Here is a 19574-nt window from a genome sequence, read left to right on the forward strand (position 1 = left end):
CAGCATCTGTTTAGCCAACAATGGTATTTGAGCAATGCTGGGCAAGATCCCTTGGGATACGAGGCATATCCGAAGGGTGGCATGCAATTATATCCTAGTTTTTTTGCGGATGAAGTCATGTAACGCATCTTCAAGTGTGGCATCGAAGTGTGGATGGATGTGGAACTTGATGCCTCGTCGCTTGGTTTCAAGGATTATTTACTCCAAGCGTTGCGAGGATGACATCATATTTGTCGACCTTTCTTTTTTAGTTTAGATAGGTTCTCGGACACTAATGGCTCATATTGGGCCTTGATGGCCAAAGTTGCGGTCGGTGTGGGTCGCCGCTAATTGTACTTACACGGTTTGGCCTAGACATCCTTAGTTTCATGTATGCATAACGGGGAATGACGTGGAACTGCGCGGAGGCCGATCGGCCGAGTAGTGCATGATAACCACTTTGAAAAAAATGTTGTATAGTATTAGTCTATTTCAGACACCGGTCCAATTATCAATAGAAACTAGGTACTCCAGGTGTCTCAAAATTCTTGTCTGAAATTTGTTTGACTAGAAATGGATGTATCTAAATATACTAAAACTAGACTAGATACGCTCATATGTAGACAATGTTAGGTTGATCTCTCACCGCGTGGGCCCAACGGCCCACCGGGCCTTGATCTATGCGCCCTGATCGGTGGCGCCCAACCCATTATGGTTGGTGGGCCCCTGTGACCCTCGCTATATAAAGAACGGTGGGGTGCCTGGGCACGGACTACGAGATTCGCCGCCGTCACACCCCTACCGACATACCTATCCGATCTAGGTTAAGCGCGGTGCTCACGGGAAGCTCCACCCACGCCTAACCCTTCTTCTCCATTACCGCCGTCGCCACCACACCGATGAAGAACGGTGCAGGCTCATCCGGCTCAGGACAAGGTAATCACATGCGATCTACCGTGACTCATCTATCCTAGTCGATCCGTAGGATCTATCAGTGGTATCCTGAGCCACTAGGTTAAGATGTGTTTCGGTCAAAGAAACCAAAGAGAATTTTTTTCCCTCCCCACATGAACCCTAGATGGGCAAGCACTGAAGATGGCCTTGGGCCTCGTCGAAAAAAGAAGCGCCACCACAAGGTCGCGCCTGTTCCTCTCGATCCCCACACGCATCGGCAAGCTGAGGTGTGGGGAAGAAGAACCTACCTCCTCGGAGGCAAAGTACGGATCAAGATCCAACATGAAAATGAAAAGAAGGAAATCGGATCGAATCCGAAAAAGAAAACCAAAAGTAAGGGGGAAACATGCAAAGCAAAGCATCAGCCCTTCGGGGCAAAGGGCATCACCACCACGCCCTTGACGGTGGTGCGTTCACCATGAAGGTGCTCGCACGCGCCGACAAAGGCACAGAGGCAGAGCCAACAAGACATGCCACTACGGAACCAAAAGAAAACGAGGCACCATGGCCAACCCACTCGACGGCGACGCGCTCCCTGCATGGGAACTCGCCACCGGCGAAAGGGGAGGCCACGTCGCCCTATTTCACTCTCTCTCTCTCTTAAACGGAAGGGGGAGAAGCTGCTCTGTTTCTCTCGCGCAAGAAGCAGCCGAAGGCTGCAGGGGAGAAAGCGCGGTGTGGCGCCGAACCCTTAGTCTCCGCTGTCGATGGCCACGGCGGGGCATGGATGCCGCCGCGCAAGGGAAAGTCCTTGGCCACCGCGGCCTGCACGAACACGAAAATGGTGTACGAACCACGGCCTTCCGCTCGACGGCGGTGCACCCAACACAAGGAGTGTGCGCAGCTGGCGAGAGGAACGACATGGCTCCGGGGAGAGGAAGGTAGGCGGCAAGAGGCACAAATCTCGGCGGGGCATGATGGCCGCCGCGCGAGAAGTAGCCGGCAGACGCCACAACTCCCATGAGAGGTCCGGCGGTGCACCAGAGACCCTTCTCGGCGGGGCTTGAGAGCCACCGCGCGAGGGAAGGGCCCGGCCACCGCTCGGCCAACCCCAACGAGGAGAGTCCCGTGCTCTCTCTCGACAATCAGGACGGGAGCGAGAGAAAGAGGCTACGGCGCTCGGGGAAATGATTAGGGTTTCACCCCCACCCGGCTGGCTCACCCTTTTGTTCTTCCAGGGGCGCGGTCAGACGTCGGATCTTCGCGGACGGCTGAGATAGCCTCAAGGGGATCTTCGCGAGCCTTCAGGCCGTAAGTGAAAGGCCGACCCAGCCGGCGAGAGGAGGTCCAGGCCCTGGGCCGAAGGGACGCACGCGGCGCCAGGCCCACTGGTGCCGGGCCAAGGCCACAGGCCGGCCCAAGTCTGCCGCTTATTTAATTTAAATGGCTTTTTTTCTGGTTCTGTCTATTAAGGCAGATTTAGAAGAATTTTCTATGCATTTTTTTCTGTGAAAATATGTTCAGAACAGAGGAAATAAAAATGTTCAAAGTTTCTGTGAATTTTTTTTACAGAATTGTTATATTATTTTTCTGCAAAGAAAAGTAAAAAGATTTCTGAGAATAAAATAGTTTTCTCAGAAAAAGAAGTGCATGATATTTATAAAAGCATAAATAAAGGTCTTGGATTTTTATTAAATGACAACATTATTTTCTGTAAAGTTAAGAGGCACATGAAATTTTATTTCACGTTTTCCGCTGCTAAACGAAATATGAAATATGGTCATGTTATTATTCTGACCAACGTTGTTTAGTAACATGATAATGTTGCATATTGCAAAATGATGCATTTATTTCTATCATTTTCCCAACGGTAATGTAGATTAATTTGCATAGGAAATTGTATGATTATTTTAACCAACGTTATTTAATGCGTATAATTGTCGTACTGACTTCGCTTATGTGGTGATTTCAGGAGGTTTTCATCTGATGAGCTGCCTCAAGGACGTTCCTACGCTCAGAGGGGATACTTACTCTGAGTGGAGGAAGAAGGTTGACATGGCTTTGTGCATTGCTGAGGTGGACTGGGTTCTGGAGGAACCACGGCCAATTGCACCCTCAGAACGAGTCAGAGATGCTGACGAAGATGATGAAAGCTGGGAGAAAAAGCAATGGGATTGTGGCAAAGAGGAGATGTCCTACTCCATACGTAACAGGTCATGGATAAATGCCAACAAGAAATGTTTGGCGTTTATTAAGAACACTATTGAGACCACCATCGTGGGCTCGATAGCAGAGTGCCCTACTGCAAAGGAGATTCTCAGCAAGATTAAGCCAGCTCTGCTCGTCCACCTGGTCATGGCTTCGCTGCCTAAGGAGTTCGAGACCTTTGTAGTTAACTACAACATGCAGCCCGAGACTTGGGATATTGAAAAGGTCATCGCAATGTGCTCACAAGAGGAGAGGATTAAGGCTTCACATGGTGGCACCCTTAACTATGTGAAGGAAAAGAAAAATGATTTCCCACCTAATCAGAATTCTCCCTGAAAGCCACAGAACAAGCTCCAAGGCAAGGCTCCCGTTTATTATCAGCCAAAGCCAATAACAGTAGATAAGGACACTTGTATGTACTACAAGAAAACCGGGCACTACAAGAAGGACTGTGCTGCCTGGCTAAAGGTCTTCATAGCAAAGAGAGGTAAGTTTATTGTTTCCTTAGTAAATGAATCTCTGTATGTAAAGTTTTCAAAATCTACTTGGTGGATTGATTCAGGTGCAACTGTTCATGTTGCAAACTCTTTACAGGGGTTCAGTTCGACGAGGACCATGTGCCAAAACGAAAGAAGTATTGAAGTCGCAAATGGCGTCCAAGCAGAAGTTGAAGCTGTAGGTGACGTCTCCTTGGAACTAACCGAAGGATTCACGCTTCTGCTTAGTGATGTTCTTTTTGTGCCTTCATGTAATAGGAACTTAATAAGTGTGTCGTGCTTAGACAAAGACAATTATCAATGTGTTTTTGGACATGGTAAATGTACCGTGTGGTACAATAATGATTATGTAGGCAATGCCTTTCTTCATGATAAGATTTATTTGTTATCAATTCGTGACAAAGTGAATTATACAAATAGTGTGAATGTGCCAAGTTCTTCGTCGAACAACGAGCAAAGGAAAAGAAAGAGAACTCACGACTCCTCGAAACTATGGCACTGTCGATTGGGCTATATTTTCAGGAGGAGAATAGAAAGATTAATCAAAAGAGAAATTCTTCCAAAGTTGGAGTTCTCTAACTTAGAACAATGCGTAGATTGCATTAAAGGAAAATATGTAAAACAGATAAAGAAAGGTGCAAACCGAAGCACAAGAACACTAGAAATAATCCACAATGATATTTGTGGACCGTTTTTGGTGAAAAGTGTGGATGGTTATGATTCATTCATAACATTCACAGACGATTACTCCCGCTTCGGTTACATTTATCCAATGAAAGAAAGAAATGAGGCATTGGATAAATTCAAGATATTCAAAGCTGAAGTTGAAAATCAGCTTGACAAAAAGATTAAGATTGTGAGGTCCGACCGTGGGGGGGGGGGCGTACTACGGTCGACACACACCATATGGCCAAGTCCCTGGACCTTTTGCAAAGTTCTTGCAGGAGACTCACATTGTCGCCCAGTATTCAATGCCGGGCGAGACTCAGCAAAATGGAGTAGCTGAAAGGCGCAACCGTACCCTCAAGGATATGGTGCCAAGCATGATGAGCTACTCCGACATGCCATTGGGATTGTGGATGGAGGTGCTTAAAACCGCCATTCACATTCTCAACAGAGTACCAAGCACTAGTGGAAACGGTCCTTTGGCCTGGACCATTTAGTCCCGGCCTGCCTTTGGGCCGGGACTAAAGGCCCGACCATGTCGCCCCAATTCTCAATGCCTCCCTCGAGGCTTTAGTCCCGGCCCGTAAGGAGCCTTTAGTCCCGGTTCGTGTCCCAAACCGGGACTAAAGGGCTACGCGGCGGGCAGTGGTGGTGGCAACTGTTCGTATCCCCCTTTAGTCCCGGTTGGTGGCTCAACCCGGGACTAAAGGACTAACACGTGGCCTGTCGTAGTGGTGGCGACCGTTGGTATACCTCTTTAGTCCTGGTTGGTGGCTCAACACGGGACTAAAGGCCTAACATGTGGCCTGCCGTAGTGGTGGCAACCGTTTGGTATACCTCTTTAGTCCCGGTTGGTGGCTCAACCCGGGACTAAAGGCCCAAACGGTTTGCATCCCGCGTCGTTTCGGGCGATGAAAAGCACGAACCGAAGCGTACAGTCGCCATTTCTCTGTTCTTCTTCTCTCTCGCGTCGCACTCTCTGTTCTTCTCCTCTCTTCTTCCCTTCTCTTCTCCACCATGCCAACTAGCTTTCATGAGGTGCTCGTGCATGGCACGACCAAGCTCCGTGTCGTGTACACGAACCTGAGCAGGGAGGTGCCGTTTTTTCTTCAACTGTTGAAGGAACGATGGTTTGACCACGCAGCAGATCATGAGAAGTTCTTGGGGCTTGATCTGGAGTACACGGCCGATCAACGCGGTGTTGCCGTCATCCAACTATGCTTCGCACGCCATGTCTTGATCTTCCAATGGGCGAGGTAAGTTTTGAGGCTTTCTTTGATCCAAGATAACGACATTGTAAGTTTATTTGTTTCAATCATAGTTGGTTCCCTTCAAATAGTTGTAGTGAAACAATTTTGATTAGTTGAAGGGGAGCACAATCTAATTGGAATAGTGTTCCATAATCTGAAAAATCGTATTAGAATCAACTAGTGTTTAATATGTTCCATTGGAATCATAGTTGGTTCCCTTCAAATAGTTGTAGTGAAACAATTTTGATTAGTTGAAGGGGAGCACAATCTAATTGGAATAGTGTTCCATAATCTGAAAAATCGTATTAGAATCAACTAGTGTTTAATATGTTCCATTGGAATCATAGTTGGTTCCCTTCAAATAGTTGTAGTGAAACAATTTTGATTAGTTGAAGGGGAATAAAGTCTGATTGGAATAGTGTTCCACAATCTGAAAAATCGTATTAGAATCAACTAGCGTTTAATATGTTCCATTGGAATCATAGTTGGTTCGCTTCAAATAGTTGTAGTGAAACAATTTTGATTAGTTGAAGGGAACACAATCTGATTGGAGTAGTGTTCCACAATCTGAAAAATCTGATTGGTTCAATATGTTCAATTGAAATCATAGTTGTAGTGATACAATTTTATGCGGTGTTCTTTGATCCAAGGTTATGAAAATTGAATATAGCTAGTGACCTCTCTAGGTTCCATTGGATAGCAATATGATATGTCATAGTCATGAAAATTGCATATAGCTAGTGATCTCTCTAGGTTCCATTGGATAGCTATAGTGATCTCTCTAGGTTCCATTGCATATGTTCTATTTGAATCATAAAGATAAGTTTCTCTTTAGTTGTAGTGAAACATGTTTCCTTATTGCAGCAGTATGTAACATTTGTTCCATTTTAATTTGTTTCTGTTGTAGGAGTGACAAGCATTGTCCAGAACTCATGGAGTTCCTTCGCAGCGGCATCACTTTTGCTTCCGTTGACATAAGGAACGACAAGCTGAAGATGAGGCACAGCTTCGGTATTGAGATACCAGCTGGTTGCCTCGTTGATCTCCAAACGATATTCAGGCTTCGACATGACAGGACTTCGATGGCTCATATGGCAGTTGCCTTGATCGACGAGTCATATGGTGATATGAAGACCAGTTTCCCAAAGTCTCAGCACAGACTTTGGGAGAAGGGCCCACTTGATGATATCAACATTGAGTATGCAGCAAAAGATGCATACGTTTCATACGAGTTGTACCGCAAGATTCGAGTCGTCCACTATGGCCAGCGTCACCTCGAGGAAGGTGGACATTCTGATTCAGATGATTCAGACAAGTAGTGTTCTGAACGTCGAACACTTGTATATATATCTATGGTAGCTATTATTATGTACTGTTTGGACTAGTATCATGCACTTCTTGGACCAATTTATATATGTCTAGTTTCTGTTTGTGCCATTATAGTTTCCAAATTTGAATGGTTTAGCCCTTTCTAACTTCATTTGCTACTTTTGAATGGTTTAGCCCTTTCTAACTTCATTTGCTACTTTTGAATGGTTTAGCCCTTTCTAACTTCATGGTATCATGCATTTCGACCACATATATATACAAAAAGTCTTCAGTTCAAATAAGTTCAAAAAATGAAATCCCTTTTGTAAGAGATCTGTTTTTGATTAAAACAGTCATTTAAAAATGAAAGACCATTAGTCCCACGTGGCGTGCAGCGGAACCACGTGGCGTGCCGCGGAACCACTTTTGTTGTGGGGGTCGCTTCTCCTTCTTCGAAACGCTGCTGCTTCGCGAGAGATTGTCCGTTTTGTACACGAACTGCATCCAGTTTTTGTCGTAGCCCTCTCAACTTTTTAACACATGCTATGTGGGTGAAATGATGATAGCATGCCAACTTTCAACATTTTCAGAGTTCATTTGTAGTGCTTTTCAATTTCAGGGTCAACTAGCTCAAAAAAAAAGTAAATGCACGAAATATACCAAATGAAGTCAGAAACTGTTGAAATTTTGTGATGTGCCTTAGAATGGTGCATTTTGAACACACAAAAGTATGGAGTTCAAATAAGTTCAAAAAAAATGAAATCCCTTTGTAAGAGATGAGTTCTCGTTCGAAACGCTGCTACTTCGAGAGAGATTGTCCGTTTTGTACACGAACTGCATCCAGTTTTTGTCGTAGCCCTCTCAACTTTTTAACACATGCTATGTGGGTGAAATGATGATAGCATGCCAACTTTCAACATTTTCAGAGTTCATTTGTAGTGCTTTTCAATTTCAGGGTCAACTAGCTCAAAACAAAGTAAATGCACGAAATATACCAAATGAAGTCAGAAATTGTTGAAATTTTGTGATGTGCCTTTGAATGGTGCATTTTGAACACACAAAACGTATGGAGTTCAAATAATTTCAAAAAATGAAATCCCTTTTTAAGAGATGAGTTCTCGTTCGAAACGCTGCTACTTCGAGAGAGATTGTCCGTTTTGTACACGAACTGCATCCAGTTTTTGTCGTAGTCCTCTCAACTTTTTAACACATGCTATGTGGGTGAAATGATGATAGCATGCCAACTTTCAACATTTTTAGAGTTCATTTGTAGTGCTTTTCAATTTCAGGGTCAACTAGCTTAAAAAAATAAGTAAATGCACGAAATAAACCAAATGAAGTCAGAAATTGTTGAAATTTTGTGATGTGCCTTAGAATGGTGCATTTTGAACACACAAAAATGAAAATAAAAAATAGTTTTGCATTATTTATTCAATTTGAAACACTTTTCATTATCATAGTTTTGTCAAATTCTCAAATATGCAAAAAGAATTTTTAATAAACATAGTTTTTAATTGAAAATAACAAAATAGATAATAGTTTGGATAGTCAAAATTATGAATTATGAAAATAAAAAATAGTTTTGCATTATTTATTCAATTTGAAACACTTTTCATTATCATAGTTTTGTCAAATTCTCAAATATGCAAAAAGAATTTTTAATAAACATAGTTTTTAATTGAAAATAACAAAATAGATAATAGTTTGGATAGTCAAAATTATTAATTATGAAAATAAAAAATAGTTTTGCATTATTTATTCAATTTGAAACACTTTTAATTATCATAGTTTTGTCAAATTCTCAAATATGCAAAAAGGATCTTTAATAAACATAGTTTTTAATTGAAAATAACAAAATAGATAATAGTTTGGATAGTCAAAATTATTAATTATGAAAATAGAAAATAGTTTTGCATTATTTATTCAATTTGAAACACTTTTGAAAATAGAAAAAAATTGAAACTATATGAGAAATCATGGACAAAATTCAACCTGAATTCACTTTGAATTCAGATTGAATTTTCTCTACAATTTCGAATATAGTTGCAATTTCAGTAAGTTTAGGCCCGTAAGCCTGCTTTAGAGAGGAGCTCGATGGACAAAATGCGACGGGGCTTATAAACAAGTGTTAGTCCCCCTCGCTGCGCGAGGTGGGACTAAACTTATCGTGCAGCCGAGGAGGGGCTTTAGTCCCGGGTGGAGCCACACACCGGGACTAAAGATACCCTTTAGTCCCGGCTGGAGCCACGCACCGGGACTAAAGACCCCCTGCTACCCGCCTCTTTGTCTGCCCGAAAAGAGGCCTTTAGTCCCGGGTCGTGGCTCCACCCGGGACTAAAGGGGGTCTTTAGTTCCGGCTCGAGCGACGCACCGGGACTATAGATCCACCTATATAAGCGGGACTTCGAAAATTTCCAACCCAATTCGTCCATTTCTCTTCTTCTTCCTCTCGTTCTCCTGCCAGGCGCAGCACATCGACTAACTAATCAACGCCGTCAGGCTGCCCGCCGTCCTGCTCGCCGCCGCCTGCCGTCCTCCTCGCCGTCGGCCGTCCTCCTAGCCGCTGTGCCATCCTCCTCGCCTCCTCGCCGTCCTCCTCGCCGTCGCGCCGTCCTCCTAGCCATCGCGTCGTGCTCCTCGCCTCGCGCCGTCCTCCGCGCCGTCCTCCTCGCCGCGCGCCGTCGATACCTCCGGCCGGTAAGCCCCCCGCCCCCTCCTCCCCAACACTCCGGCCAGTATAGAAGAAAAGAAGAAAAAGGAGAAGAGAAGAAGAAAAAGGAGAAGAAAGGAAGAAAAAGGAGAAGAAAAGAAGAAAATGAGAAGAAAAGAAGAAAAAGAAAAAGATTTTTGTTGTCATTTAATTCCTATTGTTATTAGGTTTGTGCTAGATTATTAGGGTTAGTAATATTTAGAATTAGGTTAGGGTTACAAGAAGAAGAAATATGAACAAAAATAAGAAAATAAGATTAGGAAAAATGAAAATAAGAAGAGGAGGAGAAGAAAATTAGAAAAAGTGTATATTGTATAGTGTATATGCTTAAGTGTATAATGTATATAGTGTATAGTGTATAAGGAGAGGAGGAATTTTGCTATAGTGTATATAGTGTATAGTGTATAAGAAAAAAAGAAAAGAAGAGGAGGAGAAGAGAAGAAAAGAAGAGGAGGAGAAGAAAAATGAAAATAAGAAGAGGAGGAATTTTGCTATTGTATAGTGTATATGCTTAAGTGTTAATAGTGTATCTTAGATTATTGCTTAATTTTGCTATTGTATATGCTTAAGTGTTAATAATTTAATTTTGCTATTGTATATGCTTAAGTGTTAATAGTTTATTTTTAGCAAGAAAATTAATAGAACTAGTTCGTCGTCGACTCGGCGGAGGACACCTGCTTGATCAGAGGGGCCCTGTCCGGGACTGGGCTCCGTCCGGCTGGTATTGGGAGGTGCTACCTTTCGGGGGGCGTAGGTTGGTGAGGAGCCAGCCCGTCGTTGACCCGATCCTTGTTTGGTGGCGGTCGCGTGGGCCAGTGAGGGTGCCGAGGCTTCCGGACACCGCGGAGGTGGTACGTCACCGTGTCAGCGAGAACGATCGGCATGTCCGTCGCTACATGGTTGCGTTGGAGGGTAGGTTCGAGCATACCTGGCAGGTTCTTCGGGGATCTCACTGGAGCTATGATCCTGTGATGGTTCCTTCTCTTTGGGTGTCCACCGCCCACGCCGATACCCGTCGGGCGCTACGGTTCTAGATGTATTAGTGATGCTATATGTATGATAATATTCGACGAGTATTAGTGATAATATTCGACGATGTACGGACAAAAGTGATGATGTATTAGCTTATAATTGAATGCATGCTAATTTGAATACTACTTTATTTTACGATTTGGTTTTGCTTATTGAATGCACGCAGAAATCTAGGAGTCCCGGGTGGAGCCACGACCCGGGACTTAAGTTGTTTTGGAACGGAGTTCCTGATAGGATAATTCTTTTTTGGTACAAAGGTTAAGAGAATCAATTTTTTGCAGAACTATGGATCCACATATCTGGAACCTCGAAGAGGAAGAACTTCTCGAAGATATAATCAAAGACGGCCCCGACGTTGAACCAGCTGAATCTCCGTCGTCATATCTAAACCAGGACGTTAGAATGGAGGTCGAGCGACACGAAGATGAAGCCGATGGGGCAGGAGATAGGTCCAATGACGGAGAAGGTGATAGCTCCACTGATGGAGAAGCCGGTGAAGAGGAGAAGTCCGGCGAGGTATACATATGATGTTCGACAATCACTTGTAATATGTGAAAAATATTGGAGATAGCTCTATATTGTATACATATACATTCATTTGACGAATGTTTCTCCCTCTTAGGCCTCCACATCGAGAAAATCTACGAAACGAGGCCCGACTAGAAAGTTGGATGCACGGACGCATTACACATTTGAGGTGATATTTCCTACGGGCGAACCCTAGCTTCCAAAGAATGCTGCTGACACATTCAAGAAGCAATGCGGAGTTCTCGTTAGGGATCACGTCCCGATCAGCGTTCGGGAGTGGAACAAGCACAAAGGGGCAGCCGATAGTGACTATGTCGCTGAAAGGTACAAAGATAATCTTTGGAATGATCTCATGTCACATTTCAACCTGCCAGAATGTGAGAATGAAGACGCCGCAGACAAACTGCGGGACAAAGTCAAGCAGTGGACTCTGAAGAAGATGGCCGAACTGTTCCGTAGCTGGAAGAAGAAGCTATGGAAAAAGTATCTGAAGACACAGAAAGTGCCAGTATTCGAGGGGTATCTAGCCAAGCAGGCGAATCACTGGAAGGCATTTCAAGAGTACAAGGAGTTAGAAGATGCCCAGGCATTATCAGAAAAGAACAAGATAAATGCCGACAAGAAGAAATATCACCACAAGCTGGGGCCAGGGGGCTATGAGACTGCCATCCCAAAGTGGGATAAGAAAGAGCAAGATCTGATAGATAAAGGCATCGTACCTGAACCACTCCGTGATGAGTGGGAATTGAGAGCAAGAAATTGGTTCCTTGCGCATGGTGGGTCATACGACGAAACAACAGGGGACCTCATCTGCAATGATGATCTTAGGATACCCAGGGAGAATTGGAAAAGGATTGTGAAAGAAATTAAGGAGGGACAAAGAAAGTTCACTGCAGATAGAGATAGAGATTTGCTCACAGTGGTCCTCGGCAATGACGAACATGGAGGACGAACGCGAGGCTTCGGTCCTTCTTACCCGTGGTGGCTTGGGTTTGCCAGAGACCAAAACACTTACAGAAGCCGAGAGAGAGCAAAGAAGCGGCAGCAGGATGAGGAGAATGATAAGTTCAACCAGTTGCTTGCCAGGATTAACGTGCAACAGAAGCAGATTGATGAGCTTAGAGGAGTACCGCGCCAGGAAGATCCTGCACTTGATATTACCGGCGCCCCATCTAAGCGAAAAAGCAGCGTGGCTGAATCTGAGGCCCCGCCCGACGATGAACGAAGAATGATAGAGGGCGGTCCCGGCTACCCCGTGGATGGAATCAAGGAGTCAACATCATGTGAACTCCATTAGAAATTCAAGAACATATCCATGAAGGTGGCCGTCGGACAAGCTTTACCTTCTGGCCCTGATGCACGCTGGCATGGCCGTGAGATTCCAGCTAGCTTTGCTAAAGTCGGGGTGGATGAAATCATGACGGGGTTTAATGATATGGAGCTCGACATAGCTGGACCCGAAGATGAGAGGACACTCGTAGAAGTACTGGGTGGAGTCATCCTATGGGACAAGAACTACATCAAGTTTCCAGGCTCAGCCCCAAGGACAACACCGCCTCCGAGTCATCACAGGTCACCTACACCTCCATTACCTCCAAGTCCTCCACATGACGTCGGCCAGCACAACACGAGTCCATCTCGATCACCGCCGCCGGACTTGGGTCGTCCGTCTCCGCCGCCGCCCGCACATGATACTAAGCGGAAGCGTGCCAGCAAGAACGCTCCGTCGATGATTTCTAAGCGACGGAGCTCCCCAAAGCGCAAACTGTCGCCCCTCCCAAAGGTACCTCATGCTAATCTTCCTATCAGACCTTATGATTGTACCCCCGAGGAAAACGCCAGGATAGCAAAGGAACAGCATGATGCGCAAATGAAAAGGAAGGAACCCGAGCCCCGCCCGGAATACACCGAAAAGCACATAGCATGGGCAATAGACTTCATAACCACTCCATCACATTATGACTTACACTATAAGCCTGATGACTATACACGCACATTGCAGAAGGAAGTGAAAAAGAGCAGCTCACGTGCAAGTGCAAGTGGGAGCAAATCAAGTTCAACTACAAGCAAGAAAAAATCAGACGTTCCTCAGCTTGGACAACAGGCCAAACAGTCGATCCCACCCCTCAAGGTGTTAACCGAGAATGTTCCCCCTCCGGTGCAGGGGCAAGCTTTTGAAAGAGAAAAGGAGTTGGCGGATGAATGTGGTATCTCGGTTGAAGATTTGCTAGCTTCCCAAGACGACAGGATACCCAAGGCTGTGGTAGCCCCTAAGCCACAGTTTGTCATGGGAGAGCCTTTGGTCAGCAAAGATGATCTCCCAACAAATATGCGTTACTTGCATAAATGATACTTAAGTGAATCAAAGAATGGGAGAACGATGATCGTGCTGAGTGTCCCACGGGAGTACTACGGCCGCCCCAAAGAAATCCATATCGACTTTGATGAACTCTTCCAGATGTACAATGGCGACGCCCTCGACAAATCGCTTATGAGTTGCTATTGTCTGTAAGTTTTTTAATTCGTTGTCTACATATAACTTGTTTAGTTATTTCAATTCATTGTCTATATATAACTTGTACTTTATTATGCAGAATGAAGATTCTGGAGTGTAAAAGTAAGAGGATCCTAAATATTGGGTTTATTGACCCAGATAAAATACATATAGCGACGCTAACTGACAAACCAAAGGAGACGGAGGAAAACCTTATAAGGTTTCTAACAAATCAAAATTTCTGTGACCACATACTGTTTCCATACAACTTCACGTGAGGGTCTTTACTCTGTTGTGTCCATTCACTTATAAGTGTAATTGATAAGTTACTGACACACACACACACACACACATATATATATATATATATATATATATATATATATATATATATATAGATATATATATATGTATATATATAGGACAAATTTTATCTACCACCAGTGGTAGTTACCACCACTTGCGTTTTGTATGTTGTATGGAGTATGTATCATATTGGAGAGTATGTATGCATAGTATGCAGTATATAATCATGTTTAGGTAGTATATATACTGTTTTTTTTAGTATGTATCATATTTTGTGTATGCTCTTTTTTACATACAAATATATATGTATTTCACAAATATAATAAAAACTATGGGTCAACTTGTAATTTTTTCATGTAACTCAATTTGAAAAAATCTTGTATATAGTATACGAACATAATTAAAATGATAAATTAGTATATATACTCCCGCATGGTAGTATATTGAACATGTGGGGTAACTACCCCTGGGTGGTAGGATGTATTTTTCCTATATAGGACAAATTATATATATATATATGTATATATATATATATACACATGTGCAGCTTCCATTGGATTCTGTTGGACATTCAAATTGATAAGGGAAGAGTTGATGCCTTCGACCCATTATCGAGACCCTTGGAACAGTTCCAAAGCCTGCAAGACATGCTCCAAGGGTAATTTTAATCATTCTTGCGCTCTATCGTTCCCTTTCGATGATTTTCTGATATATCAATTAATGAAAAACTTAGCAAATCATTATCCTTGTCGGGCAGGGTTTGGAAGCGGTTCAAGTGCGTGACTCCCGGTAAATTTCCTGAGAAGCTGACCTTTAGAGCGGCTCAGGTAAGTAGTAGTATGATATACTTCTATTAATTTTCAATACATTTATGATGCTAGATTATTATTTTGATTATATATATTCTATTCTCGTAAAGTGTGACCAGCAGCCACGGGGAACGCATCTATGCGGATACTATGTTTGCGAGGCCATTCGCACGTTTACCTCTGAGTTCAAGATCCACTACAACAAAAGTGATAATTTATGACGCTCATTCCGTGAGGATTCAACGAAAGAACGTCACAGTTTGTGAAATTAAGATGATTCCCTGACTTTTTTCACTCGATCGTCACAGAATGTGCGTCACAGATTATCACATTTGTTGTAGTGATCACAGATTCGACGTAAGCAATGAACATTCACACCTCTATTTTTACCCGTCATTCTTTGTTATCATGATTGATATTCATATTCATCTCCTCTTCTTATATAGCACACGGCCACGAGGACGAAGGTCCTACCACAACAACGCGTGATTGCTGTTGCAGAGGAGCTTGCGGGATTTCTGAGGACGGAAGCTATAGAAGACAAAGGACGATTTAGTGTAGCTAAGGGCCATTACTGATGTTCGTCCATGTAATCGAATAGTCGGGCTCTAGTCCCGATAATTCAGATCTCCATATAATTGTATATATATGATCGCTTGTAAGATAAGTTAATATTATATATATATATATGCTTAATTATTTCTATTTAAATTATATGAAAACTAATTCCCGAACACCAAACGAGGCATCACGTTAATCTCCCCAACACCTAAACCCTAAAACCCTAAAACCCAAAAATAATTTCATTCAAAAAAAACCCAAAAACCAGCAAAATCTGAAAATCTTTAGTCCCGGTCCGTGTAACGAACCGGGACTAAAGGGCCTGCCCCTGGGGCGCTACGAGGCGCCCACGTGGAGCACCTTTAGTCCCAGCGTGTAAGAGGGCCAGGACGAAATGGCTAGGCCTTTAGTCCCGCCCCTTTAGTCCCGGTTGGTGAACCGGGACTAAAGCCCCTTACAGGCCGGGGCTAAAGGCCCCGTCCCCACTAGTGAAGAAAGTCGGTGCCCAAAACACCGCACGAGCTGTGGACAGGAAGAGTGCCATCCCTGCAACACTTCAAAGTGTGGGGATGTCCAGCTGAGGCCAAAATGTTTAATCCAAACATTGGAAAGTTAGATCCAAAGACAGTGAGTTGCCATTTCAGTGGCTACCCTGATATATCAAATGGTTTTTGTTTCTACTGTCGAGACAAATTCACAAAGTTTGTAGAAACGAGACATGCTGTCTTCTTAGAGGATGAAATGATGAGGGGCTGCATGGTAGCTCAGAAAATTGATCTTGAGGAGAAAAGGGTGCATGCACCCATTCCGATGATTCAAGAGCCATTTTTCTCGCTACCCGTTGTAACTCCAACGATGAAAACTATGGGAGAAGACCCGGCACCTGTCCTTCAGGAGTCGACTGAACCCGTTTTTGATCATGAAAGGGACTTGCAGCAAGAAAAAGTAGAAAGTGTGCCAGACAATGAGGCACTTAGAAGGTCTAATAGAACAAGAAGACATGCTATTTCTACTGATTATAAAGTCTATAACACGGAAATGATTCATATGGATGGTGATCCCACCGCATACGAAGAAGCCATTAAAATCCCTCACTCATCAAAATGGCTAAAGGCAATGGAAGATGAGATGAAATCGATGAGTTCCAATAATGTTTGGGACTTAGAGATAATTCCTAAAGGAGCAAAGACAGTAGGCTGCAAATGGGTCGACAAAACAAAGTATGACTCTAATGCGAATGTTGATAAGTATAAAGCCCGACTTGTGGCAAAAGGATTCACGCAAAGAGAAGGAATAGATTACAATGAGGCTTTTTCTCCAGTCTCTTGTAAGGATTCCTTCAGAATCATAATGGCACTAGTTGCTCATTTTGATTTAGAGTTGCATCGAATGGATGTAAAGACGACATTTCTAAATGGAGATTTAGAAGAAGATGTCTACATGAAACAATCCAAGGGTTTTATCATGGAAGGCAAGGAAAACATGGGATGCCGCTTAAAGAAATCCATTTATGGGCTAAGGCAAGCCTCTAGACAGTGGTACATAAAGTTTAATGATACTATTAAAAGGTTTGGATTTCAAGAAAAAGTTGAGGATAATTGCATTTATGCAAAGTTTAAACATGGGAAATATATTTTCCTAATCTTGTATGTGGATGATATCTTCCTTGCAAGCAATGGTATTAGTCTACTGCAAGAGACAAAGAAGTTTTTATCCTCAAACTTTGACATGTAAGACCTTGGTGATGCATCATATGTTTTGGGCATTGAAATTCACCGAGACAGGAAAAATGGAGTCTTAGGACTTTTACAGAAAGCACATTTAGAGAAAGTTCTCCAAAAGTATAATATGCACAAGTGTAAAGCCACGCCTGCTTCAATAGTCTAGGGCGATAGTTTTGGAAATCACCAATGTCCCAAGAATAAGTACGAGCTCGACGAAATGAAAACAATACCGTATACTTTGGCTGTAGGAAGGTTACCGTATGCACAAGTGTGCACACGCCCTGACTTGGCATTTATCACCGGGGTACTCGGTATATATCAAGCAAATCCAGGCCAAGAGCACTAGAAGATGGCAAAGAAAGCTCTGCGTTATGTGCAAGGCACAAAAAAAATCATGCTAACATACACGAGATCCGAGTCCCTAGAGATAAAAGGGTACTCAGACGCAGATTTTGCGGGAGATAGAGATGATAGAAAATCCACGTCTGGGTACGTGTTCACTCTCGCATGGGGAGCTATTTCATGGAAAAGCTCCAAACGGACCATAGTTGCATCGTCCACGATGCAAGCAGAGTTCATAGCATGTTTTGAAGCCACCGGGCAGGTGATATGGTTAAAGAAATTCATACCCGATTTGAAAGTGGTAGATTGTATTGACAAGCCACTAAAGATATAGTGTGACAACCAGCCCGCAATATTCTATGCTCACAACAACAAGTCTAGTAATGCTTCCAAGACGATAGATATAAAATATTACGTTGTGAAAGATAAAATCCAGGATCAAACTATAAATCTCGAGCATATAAGTACAAGGTATATGCTTGTGGATCCGCTAACGAAAGGCTTACCACCCAGTGTGTTCAAGGAACACTTAGCCGACATGGGTTTGTTGGAAAGCCTCACTAGTGGGGACAGGGCCTATAGCCCCGGCCCGTAAGGGGCTTTAGTCCCGGTTCACCAACCGGGACTAAAGGGGCGGGACTAAAGGCCTAACCTTTTCGTCCCGGCCCTCTTACACGCCGGGACTAAAGGTGCTCCACGTGGGCGCCTCGTAGCGCCCCAGGGGCAGGTCCTTTAGTCCCGGCTCGTTACACGGAGAGGGACTCTAGATTTTCAGATTTTGCTGGTTTTTGGCTTTTTTTGAATGAAATTGTTTTAGGGTTTAGGATTTTAGGGTTTAGGTGTTCGGGAGATTAACGTGATGCCTCGTTTGGTGTTCGGGAATTAGTTTCAATATAATTTAAAATAGAAATAATTATGCATATATATATATAATTAACTTGTCTTACAAGCGAGCATACATATACAATTATATGGAGATCTGAATTATCGGGACTAGAGCCCGTCTATTCGATTACATGGACGGACATCAGTAATGGCCCCTAACTACACTAAATCGTCCTTTGTCATCTATAGCTTCCGTCCTCAGAAAGGTCGCAAGCTCCTCTGCAACAGCAATCGCGCGTTGCTCTGGTAGGACCTTCGTCGTCATGGCCCTGTGCTACATAAGAAGATGAGATGAATATGATTATCAATCATGATAACAAAGAATGACGGGTAAAAATAGAGGTGTGAATGTTCATTGCTTACGTCGAATCTGTGATCCTTGTGCTCAGAGGTAAACATGTGAATGGTCTCGCAAACATAGTATCCGCATAGATGCGTTCCCCGTGGCTGCTGGTCGCACTTTACGAGAATAGAATATATATAATCAAAATAATAATCTAGCATCATAAATGTATTGCAAATTAATAGAAGTATATCATACTACTACTTACCTGAGCCGCTTTAAAGGTCAGCTTCTCATGAAAGTTACCGGGAGTCACGCACTTGAACCGCTTCCAAACCCTGCCTGACAAGGATAATGATTTGCTCAGTTTTTCATTAATTGATATATCAGAAAATCATCGAAAGAGACCGATAGAGCGCAAGAATGATTAAAATTACCCTTGGAGCATGTCCTGCAGGCTTTGGAACTGTTTCAAGGGTCTCGATAATGGGTCGAAGGCATCAACTATTTCCTTATCAATTTGAATGTCCAACAGAATCCAATGGAAGCTGCACATGTATATATATATAAGTGTCAGTAACTTATCAATTACACTTATAAGTAATGGACACAATAGAGTAAATACCCTCACCTGAAGTTGTATGGAAACAGTATGTGGTCACATAAATTTTGATCTATTAGAAACCTTAGAAGGTTTTCCTCCGTCTCCTTGGGATAATTAGTTAGCGTCGCTATATGTATTTTATCTGGGTCAATAAACCGAATACTTAGGATGCACTTACTTTTACAATACAGAATCTTCATTCTGCATAATAGAGTACAATTTATATATAGACAATGAATTGAAATAACTAAACAAGTTATATATATGTAGACAACGAATTGAAAAACTTACAGATAATAGCAATTCATAAGCGATTTGTCGAGGGCGTCGCCATTGTACATCTGGAAGAGTTCATCAAAGTCGATATGGATTTGTTCAGGGCGGCCGTAGTACTCCTTGGGGACACTCAGCACGATCATCGTTCTCCCATTCTTTGATTCACTTAAGTACCATTGATGCAAGTAACGCATATTTGTTGGGAGATCAACTTTGCT

This window comes from Hordeum vulgare, chromosome 5H (genome assembly GCF_904849725.1).
Source record: "Hordeum vulgare subsp. vulgare chromosome 5H, MorexV3_pseudomolecules_assembly, whole genome shotgun sequence".
Lineage (NCBI taxonomy): Eukaryota > Viridiplantae > Streptophyta > Magnoliopsida > Poales > Poaceae > Hordeum > Hordeum vulgare.